General features: G+C 40.8%; 1 long non-coding RNA gene across 1 annotated transcript; it reads right to left on the bottom strand.

Annotated features, from left to right (window-relative positions):
* Positions 1–1,483: 1,483 nt before the first annotated feature.
* Positions 1,484–2,210, bottom strand: LOC131277244 (uncharacterized). Its single transcript, XR_009184428.2, has 2 exons — positions 1,984–2,210; positions 1,484–1,796 (listed from the first exon to the last, which is right to left on the bottom strand). It is a non-coding gene; the product is annotated as an uncharacterized lncRNA (long non-coding RNA).
* Between the last annotated feature and the right edge of the window lie 14,138 nt (positions 2,211–16,348).

The raw sequence follows: 16,348 nt of genomic DNA, 5'->3' as shown, positions 1-16,348 counted from the left end.
CTAGGGCAGCTTGTTTATTTCATATCATTGAGGTCATGTAGTATTTGTCCTTCAATGTCTGGGTTGCTTCACGCAACATAAGGTTCTCAAGATTCATCCATGACATGCCCTTTCTAAACCACTGCTCCACCCAAATTTCTTACCAAGCAAGTGACTTAATCAGTGCTGGGGTTCTAGCTTCCAATCAACATTTTTGATTGTGGAGGTGCTATTATAGTCTTTTAATAGGGTGAGTTTATGGGTCCTTCTGAGGGCCTTCAATGGCTTATAGCATCAGGTAGGGTGCAGCAATTACCACTATCCGGTAAGGGGCTCAGAGGCAACTGCTTTGTCCACCTGTTTTAAAATTTATTTATTTTTATTTATTTCTCTCCCCTTCCCCGCCCCCCCCCCCCCACCTTCAGTTGTCTGCTTTCTTTGTCCATTTGCTGTGTGTTCTTCTGTGTCCGCTTGTATTCTTGTCAGCAGTACTGGGAATCTGTGTCTCTTTTTTTTTTTTTTTTAAGATTTATTTATTTAATTTCGCCCCCCTCCCCCAGTTGTCTGTTCTCTGTGTCTATTTGCTGTGTCTTATTTCTTTGTCGGCTTCTGTTGTCGTCAGCGGCATGGGAGGTGTAGGTGGCGCCATTCCTGGGCAGGCTGCACTTTCTTTCGCGCTGGGTGGCTCTCGTTACGGGGCGCACTCCTTGCACGTGGGGCTCCCCTCCGAGGGGACACCCCTCCGAGGCATGGCACTGCTTGCGCGCATCATCACTGTGCATGGGCCAGCTCCACACGGGTCAAGGAGGCCCGGGGTTTGAACTGTGGACCTCCCATGTGGTAGACGGACGCCCTAACCACTGGGCCAAGTCCGTTTCCCTGTGTCTCTTTTTGTTGCGTCATCTTGTTGTGTCAGCTCGCCATGTGTGCGGCCCCCACTCCTGGGCAGGCTACACTTTTTTCTCATTGGGTGGCTCTCCTTACGGGGTGCACTCCTTGTGCATGGGGCTACCCTATGCGGGGGACACCCCTGTGCGGCAGGGCAATCCTTGCACGCATCAGCACTGTCTGTGGGCCAGCTCATCGCACAGGTCAGGAGGCCTGGGGTTTGAACCTCGGACCTCCCATGTGGTAGGTGGACGCTCTATCTATTGAGCCAAATCTGCGTCCCTGTCCACCTGTTTTTGGGGGCAACACTGCCACCCCACACATATCACACCTCTCCCCACTGCACCCCCCTCCCCAACAATGCATTCCTGCATAAACACCACATCCTTTTCCTCCTCGCCTGTGGGTTGAGCTTAGGTAGGCAATTTGTCTTCAGTGCCCAGTCCTGACCCGGTGGTCTTTAGCGCCAATGTCTGGCTACCTGTGGACCTGCTGTTCTGCCCCCACCCTGCAGGACCCCACCTCCCTCCCTCCTCACACACCTGCCTCTTCCCCTCCTTCCTCCCTCCTCACCATCAGGGAACTTGTAGAGAGACACACACTTGAAAGGAGGGGCTTTTCATAACTTGATTTTATTTTTATCATCACCATCCACATAGTGTGATGGTGTAAGTGTTGGTCTTTATGTGGTTCCTATTTCTCCAGAGTCTCCACTGTAAAGTATTGGAGTTCTCCAGAGTTTCTTATTTTTCCTCCAGCTGCTGCTGCTTATTTTGAATCACTCTCTTGATCAGCTGGTGGCAACAGACAAATATTGTTGGCCTCCATGGTATATTCTGCCATCTTGAACTGGTGGTAGATGTCTCCGAGGATTCTTTGTGTGAATGTGCCCGAGGGGGTGTTTCTACCCATCCCGTGGTCCTCCGCACCTGGAAGAGCAACAGGGTGAGCCCAGAAAGCATTAGTTTGGGGGATGAAAATGGAGACTGGATGAAAACAGAGGCTTCATAAGAAGGGCAGCGGGCTGGGGAGAGGTTGGGGTCGGGCACTGACAGGTTAGCATTGGGGAGGATCAGGTAGGGAAGAAGAGGAGGCAAATGGGAGGGGTCACCTGACCTTGCTACTGTCTCTGGACTTGGATGACCTGGAGATCTTCCTCTTCTTCGATTCTCGCATGCTTGTGGTTGATAGTTCCAGGCTTGAGGTCTTTTGTGCACTTGGAGTTGGTTGATCTGTGCTTGGGGTTGCTTGTGCTGTATCAGTCTTAGGCTCTGCTTCTTTCCCAGGCAGCTTGTCCATGTTGAAGACAAGCAGTGGTCTACCCCAGGGCACCTGACCTCCCTATATATACCCCTCGCCTGGATAATAATCCACGCCCTTTGACCTTGCTTGGTCAGCAAGGCACAGCCAATGGTAGCCCTGGGGTAACTTAGACATCACAAAGCACCCCTCCCCACACCTCTGGAGGAGGAGGGGGATGTTGAGGGGGGTGGCAGAAATGCTCTGGGAAGAGAAAAGGGGCATTTCCTTAACACTCCCTAAAGATCCATCCAAAAGTAATTTGCTACCCCTCAGTTACCCAAGTTCAATTCTGGAGGCTCAAATGGCAAGGAGAGGGTATTTCCTCCAGCCTTTCTCCATGGCCACTCCCATTTAGTGCTTCAATCTGTTGCCTCCCACCTTCACCATTACCTGATATTTTGGATGCTTCACCTAAAATCCCTCCAAGGTCATGTGGCTATATTTAAGTCTCCATGAAGATGTGAATCATACCACTTCCCTCCTACACATTTTCCTTATGTGTGTTTTTTATATGACCCTCAACCTAAGAATGGCCTTTACATGTTTAAGTGGACAAAAAAAGATCAAAAGAAGAATATTTCATGACACATAAAAAATACATGAATGTCAGATTTCAGTGTCTAAATAAAGTTTTTTTTGCACATATCCACACCTATTTGTTTACATGTTGTCTGTGGTTGCTTTTGAGCCAAAACAGCAGAGTTGAATAGTTGGGACAGGGACATATGGCCATAAAGTCTAAAATAGTTATTATCTGGCCCTTTACAAAAACAGTTTTCAACTCTTCTATTGCATTCCACTGACATATTTGATTATTCTAATCCAAAACCACACTGCCTGTTCCATCTTAGTTCAGTTTTGGTAGTTTGTGTTTTTAAAGGAATTGGTGCATTTCTTCTAAGTTGTTGAATTTATGAGAACAAAGCTGTTTGCAGTGTTGTCTTATTACACTTTTAATAGCTGCAGGAGCTGTAGTGAAATCCTCTGTTTTACCTGATATTGCTAACTTCTGTTTTGAATTTTTGTTGGTCATGCTAGAAGTTTGCCAATTTTATTGATTTTTTCAAAGAAACACCTTTCCATTTCATTTTCTCTATTGTTTTCAATTTCATTGATTTCTTTTTTCCTTCCTTCTGCTTGCCTTGGGTTTATTTTGATCTTCTTTTTCTAGTTTCTTGAGGTAGGAACTTAAATTAAGATCGTTGATTTGAGACCTTTCTTTGTAATGCAAGCATTTAGTATTGTAAATTTCCCTCTCTATCTTTATAGTTGTGTCTGGCATATTTCGATATGGTGTGTTTTTATTTTCATCCGGTTGTTATGTTTCATTTCCATTTCCTCTGAGACTTCCTTTTCTATCCCTGGGTTATTTATAAGTATTTTGCTTAATTTACAAGGGTTTAGAGAACTTCCTGCTGTGGTAGTTTGAAGCTTTTATGGACCCCAGAAAAATCATGTCCTTAGAGTGAACCCAGTCCTGTGGGTGTGAACTTACTATAGGTGGGACCTTTCAATTAGGTTTTCAGTGAAGGGCCTTTTGATGAGGTTACTTTAGTAAGGCATGGCCCGGGGTGGGTCTTAATCATCTTCCTGGAGTCCTTTATAAACAGGATAAATATATATAGAGAAAGCTAAAGGAACTGAGAGAGAAAGCCAGAGGAAGCCAGTAGCTGAAAGCCACAAAACCCGGAAGAAAGGGAAGAGACAAGCTGCCATGGCGATGTGCCTTGCCATGTGAGAGAGGAGTCCAGGATCTCTGGCAGCCAGTGTTTGGAAAGAAAGCATTGTCTGTTGATGCCTTGATTTAAACAGTTTCCTCAGCCTCAAAACTATAAGCTTGCAACCTAACGAATCCCCTTTGGATAAGCCAACCCATTTCTGGTATTTTGCATTTCGGCAGCCTAGCAAACCAAAACACCTCCTGTCTTTCCGTTATGATTTCTAGTTTGATTCTCTTATGGTCACAGAACACATTCTGTATGATCATAATTTAAAAAAATTTGTTGAGGCTTGTTTTCTGGCTCTGAATACGGTCTATCTTGTCGAATGTTCCTTGGGCACTTGACAAATGTATTTATTGTGCTGATGTTGGGTTGAGTTTACTATGTTTTTTCTTTGTGAATTAGACTATGCTGCTTGACTGTGTTCAGTTTTCCCATATCCTTGCTGATTTTCTGTCTAGCAGTTATGCTGATTGTTTTCCCCCACCCCCCTTGTTGTTGTTTGCTCTCACTGTCCACTCTCTGTGTCCATTTGCTATGTGTTCTTTCTGTGTCTCCTTGTGTCTTTTCTTCTCATCTTTCTCTTTCGGAGGCACCAAGAACTGATCCTAGAACCTCCAATGTGGGAGAGAGGCACTTAGTTGCTTGAGCCACCTCATCTCCCTGGTCTGCTGTGTCTCTTACTGTCTCTCCTCTGCATCTCCCTTTGTTGCATCATCTTGCTGCTCCAGCTCTCTGTGGCACAAGCTACCTTTTACCTTCACCAGGAGGCCCTAGGAATTGAAGCCAGGCCCTTCCATATGGTCGACAGGAGCCCAATCACTTGAACCACGTGCACTTCACTATACTGATTGTTGAAAGTAGGGTGTTGAAGTGCCCAGTTGTAACTGTAGTTTTATCTATTTCTCCTATCATTTCTATCAGTTTTTGCTTCATGTAATTTGAAACTCTGTCATTTGGTGTATATACTTTTAGGATCACTGTGTCTTCTCAATATATTGATTCTTTCATTATTATGTAATGTCCCACTTGTTCTCAGCAATTTTTTTGCCCTGAAGTTTACTTTAACTGATACTAATATGCCCTGCTTTTTTTGTTTTTTTTTAATATTTTATTTTTTAATTATCATTTTTTAAAGTTAATAGACAATACAAAATGTTACATTAAAAATATAAGATTCTTTGTGATCTATTAACTCTAAAAAAAGTGTAAAAAAATAAAGATGGAAGAAAACAAAACAAACGACAAAAAAAACGTAAGTTCCCATATACCCCATTCCCCACCCCCCCAAACCCATAATTCCTTTTAAATTGTATTCTTTAAAGATACATAGATCACAAAAAAATGATACATTAAAAAATATTAGATGTTTCTATATAACGCCATTCCCCCACCCTACTCCTCCCACATCAACGATCTCTTTCATCATTGTGGCACATTCGTTGCATTTGGTGAATACATTTTGGAGCACAGTTGGTCCACATGGATTATAGTTTACATTGCAGTTTACACTCTCTCCTAGTCCATTCAGTGGGATATGGCAGGATATATAATGTCCAGCATCTGTCCCTGCAATATCATTTAGGACAACATCAAGTCGCAAAAATGCCCCCATTTCACACCTCTTCTTCCCTCTCCCTCTCTCAGGAACTACTGTGGCCACTTTCTCCACATCAATGCTACAATTTCTTCCATTACTAGTCACAATAGCTCTATAGTAGAATATCAGTAAGTCCACTCTAATCCATATTTTACTCCTCCATCATGTGTGCCCTGGGATGGTGATGTCCACTCCACCTCTGTATCAAGAAGGGGCTTAGATTCAACATGGATGATGGATACAATTCTCCTGCTTGCAGTTGTAGGCACTGTGGTGTGGTTTTGAAGTGGAAACTTATTAGAAGCTTTAACTAAGAGTTAAGTTCATTATATAAATGTCTTTATAGTATCAAACAGCAGAAGAATAATGTCTGAAATTGCTTTAACTAGGTGGGTTTATCCTAGGACCTACTGCTGTGATGGTAAAGTTCAGCTAATTTACCTTTGTTTATGGTTACTTCAGGTCTAACCTCACTCTTGTGTATGCTAAACTGAGTTTGCCTTTGCTCGTGGTTATTTCATGGCAACTTTGGTCCCTCCTGTGGCTCAGGGGAAGGAAAATTTGAGACACCCACCCCCCGTCTCTTGTCCTTTCATTGGTGTTAATAACCCTGCTTTTCTCTCATGAATCCAGGTTTGAACTATATTGCTGCCTGTTGGAATTCTCTACCCTTGGGGCTGGATATTCCAGTCTTCCAGTCCAGCGGACACCAAGTGCTATTATCTCCGAGGACAGGGGATGCTGACCTCCCACCTCAAGTGCTGATGTTCCTAAAAGCAAGTCATGAGAAAAGTCAGGTTTCCCTGAGATTTCGATGACTTCAGGGAGTATATACTGGAGTTAGTGTTTATCATCTAAGGTCTGTCAAAGTCAAAGTAGGAAATAAAGAAAGACCTGAAGTAAAGGAAAATGGTGTAAACTATTTTTAAGCATTGGGAAAAATTTGGTTATAAGTCAATAACTAAAGAAGAAAATTCTTGCACAAAATTGCATGTTCACAGTGCAGATTATTTACAAATAGCCTTCAAAGAGATTTTTCAAATATATTATTTTACAGTTAAACTTATTTTGTAAGAGAATGAGAATTATAAATAACATTAGTAATTGTGTGCTTCTGTGTCTCTCTACTTCCACTTGCTTGGTGTATATCTTTTTATTTTCTGTTATTAGCAATACTTTTTTGTCTTTATTTATTTTTTTAATATTACATTAAAAAAAATGAGGTCCCCATATACCCCCCACCTCCTCACCCCGCTCCTCCCCCCATAACAACAACCTCCTCCATCATCATGAGACATTCATTGCACTTGGTGAATACATCTCTGAGAACCGCTGCACCTCATGGTCAATGGTCCACACCATAGCCCACACTCTCCCACAGTCCACCCAGTGGGCCATGGGAGGACATACAATGTCTGGTAACTGTCCCTGCAGCACCACCCAGGACAAATCCAAGTCCCAAAAACGCCCCCACATCTCATCTCTTCCTCCCATTCCCTACCCCCAGCAGCCACCAGGGCCACATCCTCCACACCAATGCCACATTTTCTTCGATTACTAACCATAATATTTCATGAATAGATATCAGTAAGTCCACTCTAATCCATACCCTATTCCTCCATCCTGTGGACCTTGGAATGGCTGTGTCCACTCCACATCTATATCAAGAGGGGGCTTAGATTCCACATGGATACTGGATGCAATCCTCCTGCTTTCAGTTGTAGGCACTCTTGGCTCCCTGGTGTGGTGGTTGACCTCGTCACCTCCACGTTACCTGAGTGGAGTAAGTCCAATAGACCAGAGTGTAGGAGTTGCAAGTCTGTTGAGACGCAGGGCCTGGCTATCACATGGTCAGCCCAGAGATTCAGGTCCCCTGGGTATATATTAAACCCCAGCACCAACTACAGTTCCAATAAACATAGCAGGAGAGGCTTGTGGACAAAGATCACATCTGAGTCCAGCTCCATCACACAGAAACACAAACTCCAAAGTAGGGCCAACTGACGTGGCACTGAACTCCAACTGCCATGACCATAGAACCTGTGGGTCTCTGTAGCCCTCAGAAGAACCAATACCTGGGGTTGTATCTGCTTTATCTGTCTCTGGGCCTCTGCTCAGGTGTGCATAAGGGCAACCCCTCTGATAACCTCCCGGCTCTTTTTGGAGACTCATAGCCGTATAAGCTCATTTGTCCTTTCCATTTTCCCCTTTGATTCAGGTCAAAAAGCATTTTTAACTCCTGGTATTATATGTAGACAGGGATATTCTGCTTGTCCACGTTGAACCTTTAATTCAAGGTCATTTTCTAGTTATGTCATCAGCTGTTACTTGGTAGTGATCCCTCGGTGCTAGGGAAGCTCATCCCTGGGTGTCATGTCCCACGCTGGGGGGAAGCAGTGCATTTACATGCTGAATTTGGCTTCGAGACTGGCCACATTTGAGCAACACGGAGGCTCTCAGGAGGTAACTCTTAGGCACGCTGTAGCTCTAGGCCTCGTTCTTATTCAGGTGCACAGGCTCACAAGCATAGTCATTAGTATCAAGGACTCATTGGTGGACTTTTCTTCTTTTTTGGTCTTTGCCGTTGCACTTGGGGGATTGTTGCTGTTCCTTTAGGGACTGTGATGGAGCTCCCCTGGCTAGGAACTCAGCACTCCCTCAGTTGTTGTTTTTAATTGTAACCACATGAAAATATCCAAACATTTTTATGTACCCTGGATATATGCCCTGGAGAACTCCCTGACAACCATGTGTCCCCTGTCAGGAACATCGCACACCAGTATTCCTCACCTGCCATTGTTGAACCTCTCTGTGATACAAAACTTCATCAAAAATGAAGCCCAATATATTGCCAGCTTCCATCAATAGTAAAATGGAATATAGTGATGAGTTTAAAGGTTAGATGTAGAATACATATTAATTTAGAAAAATTAAGGTAAAAATAAATTGGGGTATCAAAAAATTTAAAAATGCAAAAGCTTTGTTTTTGATGTTTTGCCTTGCATTACTGCAATAAGTATTGCCTTGTATGCAAATTGGCAAGGTAACTACTTCCGTCTTTCCTCAGTGTCTACGTCCTTTCTTTTTCTTTTTTTTCCTATTAAGCTTATCTTCACAAAAGTTTTAGATCACAGTAATTCATATATACAATATACAGTACTCCCATGTATCCAACATAAAACCCTTTTCCCTTCCTCAGCAATAATCATTTTACGTGTTTATACTATATTTACTGAAACTGATGTACAGATGTTGAGACAATAGCTTTCAAACAAGGTAACATCTGGGTTTACCTTGTGGTTTATATTTTTGACTGTACAATTTTCAAAATTTTTAGTTAGCTTATGTTTTACATTATGATTTACATTTTAGCCTATCAGCCCCTATATATTTTTGGTGTAATTTAACATGTCTTATATCCATCCTTGCGTACTCTTGTGGAACACTTCTACTGCCCACACAGTTACATTGGTTACATCTATTCAATATCTCTTTCCCCCTTCCCTCAGGGCCCACAGTGACAGTCAATCTTCATTGCTTGAAGGGCCATATTTAGAGATACTTGCAACAGTGTCGAGGGTTTGACATGGTCAACTGCCCTAATGCACTGGGAGCCATGATTTCTCTCGAGAGATACAATTCCCTCTATTTGAGAACATCAGTCCTCCCCAGGATGTGGGTATACCTTCACTCTCATTATATGGGTCTCTATCCAATGATATAATCCACTATGGCAAAATAAGCACTCACACACTCCCTAGAAGCCTGTTCTGCATCAGATTATCCCCTTTAAGCATCTTAAACAGGTAACCTTCCTTATTATATTTTTGAAAATGTTTTCTCAGCATTATACTCTCAAACAAATACCTGGCAATCTCCTATGTTTGTATGTTGCCCCACCCTCCTCCAAATTTCTTGGGCAATATTACTCATCCACCCATCCCTAGCCCCCCTCAAGCCCACAAAACCCCACCCAAAGGTAACCCTATGCCACATTTATCCCTTCCTTGTACAAATACTTACCTCCTGCTTATCATAGATTTCACCCATGTAGATGTCAGCTTACATCCTTCCTCTACCCCTCATTTACCTTTAAGCCTATAATCCAGTCTCTAGCTATCCGAGGCAGCTTGGTTTACTTATTTCATATCATTGAGGTCATGTAGTATTTGTCCTTCAATGCCTGGGTTGCTTCATTCAACATAAGGTTGTCAAGATTCATCCATGTTATCACATGTGTTTGTACTGTATTCGTTCTTAAAGCTGAGTAGTATTCCATTGTATGTATATACCACATTTTATTAATCCATTCATCTGTTGATGGGCATTTGGGTTGATTCCAACTTTTGGCAATAGTGAACAATGCTTCTATGAACATTGGTGTGCAGATATCGGTTTGTGTCCTTGTTTTCAGTTCTACTGGGTATGTACTCAGCAGTGAAATTACTGGGCAAATCTTTAGCTAGTTTTTTGAGAAACTGCCAAACTGTCCTCCAGAATGGCTGGATCCTTCTGCATTCCCACCAGCAGTGGATGAGTGTTCCCATTCCTCCACATCCTCTCCAGCATTTGTAGTCTTCTGTTTTTTTCATAGCTGCCAATCTTATGGGAGTAAGATGGTATCTCATTGTAGTTTTGATTTGCATTTCCCTGATAGCTAGAGATTTGGAGCATTTTTTCATGTGCTTTTTGGCCAATTGTATGTCTTCTTTGGAGAAGTGTCTGTTTAAGTCTTTTCCCCCTTTTTAAAATGGACTGTTTGTCTTTTTATTTTCGAGGTATAGGAGTTCTTTGTATATGCAGGTTATAAATCTCCTATCAGATATATGGTTACCATATATTTTCTCCCATTGTGTAGGCTCTCTTCACTTTTGTGACAAATGCCTTTGAGGTGGAGAAGTCTTTAATGTTGAGGAAAGTCCCATTTATCTATTTGTTCTTTTGCTGCTTGTGCTTTTGGTGTGAAGTTCATGAAGCCATTTCCTATTACAAGGTCCTGTAGATACTTCCCTACACTGCTTTCCAAAGTCATTATGGTCTTGGCTCTTATATTTAGGTCTTTGATCCATCTTGAGTTGATTTTTGTATAAGGTGTGAGTTGGTAATCCTCTTTCATTCTTTTACATATGGGTATCCAGTTCTCCAGGCACCATTCATTGAAGAGGCCATTCTCTTCCAGTTGAGAGGGTTTGGTGGCTTTATGGAATATTATATGACTATATATATGAGGATCTGTATCAGAACTCTCAATTTGGTTCCATTGGTCTGTGTGTCTCTCCTTGTGCCAATACCATGATGTTTTCACTACTGTAGTTTTGTAGTATGTTTTGAAGTCAGGTAGTGTGATTCCTTCAATTTCATTTTTTTTTTCAATATGTCTTTGTCTATTCAGGGCTCTTTCCTTTCCAAATATATTTCATAGCTAGTTTTTCTAGTTCATTAAAGACTGCTGTGTTGGCTCTTTCCTTTCCAAATAAATTTCATAGCTAGTTTTTCTAGTTCATTAATGAATGCTGTGTTGATTTTTATTGGGATTACATTGAATGTGTAGATCAGTTTTGGTAGGATAGACAACTTAATAAAATTTAGTCTTCCTGTCCATGAACAGGGAATATTCTTCCATTTATTTAGGTCTTCTTTGATTTCCTTGTACAATGTTGTGTAATTCTCTGTGTATAAGTATTTTACATCTTTAGTTAAATTTATTCCTAGGTCTTTGATTTTTTTATTGAACATTGTAAAGTGGTATTTGTTTCTTGGTTTCCTCCTGAGCTTGCTCATTATTGTTGCACAGAAATGCTACTGATTTTTGTGCATTGATCTTATAACCTGCGACTTTACTAAACTCATTTATGAGTTCTAGAAGCTTTGTTGTAGACCTCTCAGGGTTTTCTATATATAGGATCATGTCATCTGCAAATAATGAAATTTTGACTTCTTCCTTTCTAATTTGAATGCTTTTTATCTCTGGTTGTTGCCTCAGTGCTCGAGCAAGTACTTCTAAGACAATGTTAAATAGAAGAGGTGATAGTGGGCATCCTTGTCTTGTTCCTGATCTTAGAAGGAAGGATTTTAGGATTTCACCATTGTACATGATGTTGACTGTAGATTTTTCATATATACTCTTTATCATGTTCAGAAAATTTCCTTGTATTCCTATCTTTTGCTGTGTTTTTATCAAGAAAGGGTGCTGTATTTCGTCAAATGCTTTTTCTACATCTGTAGATATAATCATGTTTTTTTCCCTTTAATCTGTTTATATGGTGTATTACATTGATTGACTTTCTTATGTTGAACCATCCTTGCATACCCGGAATGAATCCCACTTGGTCAGGTGTATAATTCATTTAATGTGTTGTTGAATACGGTTAGCAAATATTTTGTTGAGGATTTTTGCGTCTAGGTTCATTAGTGAAATTGGTCTGTAATTTTCCTTTCTTGTGGTGTCTGTTTGGCTTTGGTACTAGGGTAATGTTGGCATCATAGAATGGGTTACATAATGTTCCTTCTGTTTCGATTTTTTGGAAGAGTTTCAGCAAGATTGGCTTTAGTTCTTTTCTGAATGTTTTGTTGAATCCACCAGTGAAGCCATCTGGCTGAGGGCTCTTCTTAGTTGGGAGGTTTTAAATGACTGATTCTATCTCTTTACTTGTGATTGCTTTGTTGAAATCGTCAATTTCTTCTTTCATCAATATAGGCTGCTTATGTGTTTCTAGGAATTTGTCCATTTCCTCTGAATTGTAATTTTTGTTGGAATATATTTTTTCAAAGTATCCTCTTATGATAGTCTTTATTTCTGTGGGGTCAGTGGTGATATCTCTTTTCTCATTTCTTACTTTGTGTATTTGCATCTTCTCTCTTTTTTTCTTTGTTAGTCTAGCAAAGGGTTTGTCAATTTTATTGATCTTCCCAAAGAACCAGCTCTTGGTTTTTTTATTTTTTCAAGTGCTTTCTTATTTTCTATTTCATTTAATTCTGCTCTTATCTTTGTTCTTTCTTTCTTTCTTCTTCCTGTGGGGTTACTTTGTTGTTATTTTTTTTACTAATTCCTCCAAATGTGCAGTTAGTTCTTCAATTTTTGCTCTTTCTTCTTTTTTGATGTATGAATTTATGGCTGTAAATTTCCCTCTCAGGGGAAGCGGACTTGGCCTAGTGGTTAGGGCGTCCATCTACCACATGGGAGGTCTGTGGTTCAAATCCCGGACCTCCTTGATCCGCGTGGAGCTGGCCCATGCACAGTGCTGATGTGTGCAAAGAGTGCAGTGCCACGCAGGGGTGTCCCCACGTAGGGGAGCCCCACGCACAAGGAGTGTGCCTTGGAAGGAGAGCCGCCCAGCATGAAAGAATGTGCAGCCTGCCCAAGAATGGTGCTTCACACATGGAGAGCTGACACAACAAGATGAGGCAAGAAAAAGAAAGACAGTTTCCCGTGTCGCTGACAACTACAGAAGCAGACAAAGAAGAAGGCACAGCAAATAGACACAGAGAACAGACAACTGGGGCGGGGGAGGGGGAGAGAAATAAAATAAATAAATAAATCTTTTTTAAAAATTTCCCTCTCAGTACTGCTTTTGCTGCATCCCGTAAGTTTTGGTACGTTATGTTATCATTTTCATTAGTTTCAAGGTAGTTATTAATTTCTTTTAAGATTTCCTCTTTGACCCACTGTTTTTCTAAGAGTGTGCTGTGTAATTTCCATATCTTGTTGTGAAATCTGGGCCTCTTGCCCTTGCAGATTTCCAGCTTCACTCCACTGTGGTCAGAGATAGTATTTTTTATGATTTCGATCTTTCTGAATTCATTGAGCCTTTCTTTGTGGCCTAGCATATGGTCTATCTTGGAGAATGATCCATGTGCATTTGAGAAGAATGTATATCCTGTTCTATTCGGGTGTAATGATCTGTATATGTCTATTAAGTCCAGCTCCTCTAATACACTGTTCAAAGTTTTTGTTTCTTTATTGATTGTCTTTTGAGATGTTCTGTCCAAAGTTGATAGTGGTATATTAAAGTCCCCCACTATAATTGTAGAGGCATCTATTCTTTCACTTAGTTTTTCCAGTGTTTGCCTCACATATTTGGAGGTGCCCTTGTTAGGAGCATAAATATTTATGATTGTTCGTTCTTCTTGAAAGATTATCCCTTTCACTAATATGTAGTTTCCATCTTTGTCTCTCATAATTGTTTCGTATTTAAAGTCTATTTTGTCTGATATTAATATAGCTACTCCTGCCTTTTTTGGGTTATTGTTTGCTTGTAAGATTGTTTTCAAGCCATTCACTTTCAACCTCCTTGAATCCCTGGGTCAAAGATGTGTTTCTTGTAGACAGCATATAAATGGGTCATATTTCCTTATCCAATCTTCCAGTCTGAATCTTTTGGCAGGTGAGATTAATCCATTGACATTCAGTGTTATTACTTTCAAGGAATTGTTTATGTTAGCCATATTTTGTTTGGACTTGTGTTTGTCATATTTTGTTTGTTTTTTTCCTTCTCTTTTTGTCTTTTTAGTTGCTCTTACATTCTCCTCCATCTCTGCCTCTCCTGTTTTTTTCTTTCTTCCTGCAGAACTGTTTTTAGTATTTCTTGAAGGGCATGGTTCTTGTTGGAATACTCTTTTGATTTCTGTTTATCTGTGAATATTTTGAACTCTCCATCATTTTTGAATGCTAGCTTAGCTGGGTTGAGTATTCTGTTTTGGAAATTTTTTTCTTTTAGTACCTTGACTATATCATACCACTGCCTTCTTGCCTCCATGGTCTCAGATGAGAAATCAGCACTTAATCCTATGGAGCCTCCCTTGTATGTGATGGTTCCTTTTCTGTTGCTGCTTTTAGAATTTTCTCTTTGTCTTGAGCATTGAATTATTTGACAAGTATATGTCTTGGGGTCAGCCTGTTGAGATTTATGGTGTTTGGGGTGCATTGTGCTTCCTGGACATGAACATCCATCTCCCTCAGTAGATTTGGGAAGTGTTCAGCCATTATTTCCTCCAACACCCCTTCTGTCCCCTTTCCCTTCTCTTCTCCTTCTGGGATGCCTATAATACGTATGTTTTAGTGTTTTGCATTGTCATTCAGGTCCCTAAGTCCTAGCTGGATTTTTTCTATCTTTTTATCAATCAGTTTTACTATCTGTTTGATTTCAGATGTACTGTCTTCCACGTCGCTAATTCTCTTCTCTCCCTCTTCTAATCTGCTGCTATTTCCTGAGAGTGTATTTTTGATTTCTTGAACTGTGGTGTTCATCACCATCATATCTGTTATCTTTTTGCGTATGTCTGCAATTTCTTCTGTATTCTCTCCAAGTATTTTCTTCATAATGTTATTCTCTTCCTTTACTTCATTAAGTTGGTCTCTAATATATGTTTTTTTAAAAAGATTTATTTATTTATTTATTCCTCTCCCCTCCCCCCACCCCCACCCTGGTTGTCTGTTCTCTGTGTCTATTTGCTGCATCTTCTTTGTCCACTTCTGTTGTTGTCAGCGGCACGGGAATCTGTTTCTTTTTGTTGCGTCATCTTGTGTCAGCTCTCCGTGTTGTGACACCATTCCTGGGCAGGCTGCACTTTCTTTCGTGCTGGGTGGACTCTCTTTATGGGGCGTACCCCTTGCACGTGGGGCTCCCCTACATGGGGGACACCCCTGCGTGGCAGGGAACTCTTTGTGTGCATCAGCACTGCGCATGGGCCAGCTCCACACAGGTCAAGGAGGCCCGGGGTTTGAACCACGGACTTCCATGTGGTAGACAGATGCCCTAACCACTGGGCCAAATCCACCGCCCCTATATATGTTTTGAGATCTTTAATTACTTGTCCAGTGTTCTGCTCCTCTTCCTGGTTTTTAGTTTGTTCATTGTATTCAGCCATGTTTTCCTGATTATTGGTTTGGTTTGTAATTTTTTATTGCTGTCTCGTCATCATTTTATCTTGATGGGTTTAATCAGTTCCTTAGCTTCTTTGTCTAGTCTTGGGGATTAATTCGTTGTTGTTTGTGACTAAGTGTTATATCTTCTCTTTTTCACTTTGTTCTTCTTACTCTATTTTCTTGTTGCTGGGTAAGTTCACTTTGAAGGAAAATATTAGGGCCAGGGAAAGCAAAATGAGTAAGAAAAGAAAACGTATAAAGTAGTATTGGTAATAAATGTTAATAGAGCAACAATGAGAGATCTAGGAGAATGAATATTAGACTCATGTAAGTAGTGTAGAGTTATAGCAGTAAGTAGAGTACCTATAATGAGACAGTCAACTTAATATGGGGAGGAATATAGTGTGAATTAAAGCCCAGTGTTTTCATTAGAGAGGGAAAGAGAAAAGAAAGACAATAATATCAAGAGTGGATAAAAGACAGAAAACAGAAGAAAGGTTTTAGAAATAAAACGTCAGACAATTTTGGTGGCCAAAGAAAGGGAGGTGGAATGTAAGAGAAACAGTAGATGATGGAGGATGGAAAGATGTAGGGGAAAAGGGATAGTGTAGGTGTACAAAATCAATACACACGGAAAAGAGGAAATGGAGGATGAGGAAACACAGCAAATGTGAAGCGTTCCCTGCAGCACCTATTATATAAAGAAAATAAAATAAAAAAGAAAAAGAGTGAAAAGAAAAAAAAAGAGAAGAGAAAAAGGGGGGGCAAAGCAAAGGGGTGGGAACTAAGCAAGAAAATGAAAAAGAAAAAAACTCAATAAATGAAAAAGGACCTTGGGGGATAAAATGGGAGAAAAGACCAGGAGACAAAGCAATATTAGCAACCACCACCACAACAACAAAAAGTAAAGTAAATAACCAAGGGTTCAAGCTAGAAATCCTCTTTGCAGTTAAATAAAATGCTTAGGGATCTGACCTTCCCCCTTTCTCCCTT

Source organism: Dasypus novemcinctus, chromosome X (assembly GCF_030445035.2).
Source record: "Dasypus novemcinctus isolate mDasNov1 chromosome X, mDasNov1.1.hap2, whole genome shotgun sequence".
NCBI classification, from domain to species: domain Eukaryota; kingdom Metazoa; phylum Chordata; class Mammalia; order Cingulata; family Dasypodidae; genus Dasypus; species Dasypus novemcinctus.
The sequence above is the reverse complement of the archived record's forward strand: the minus strand, read 5'-3'. Positions and strand labels throughout refer to the sequence as shown.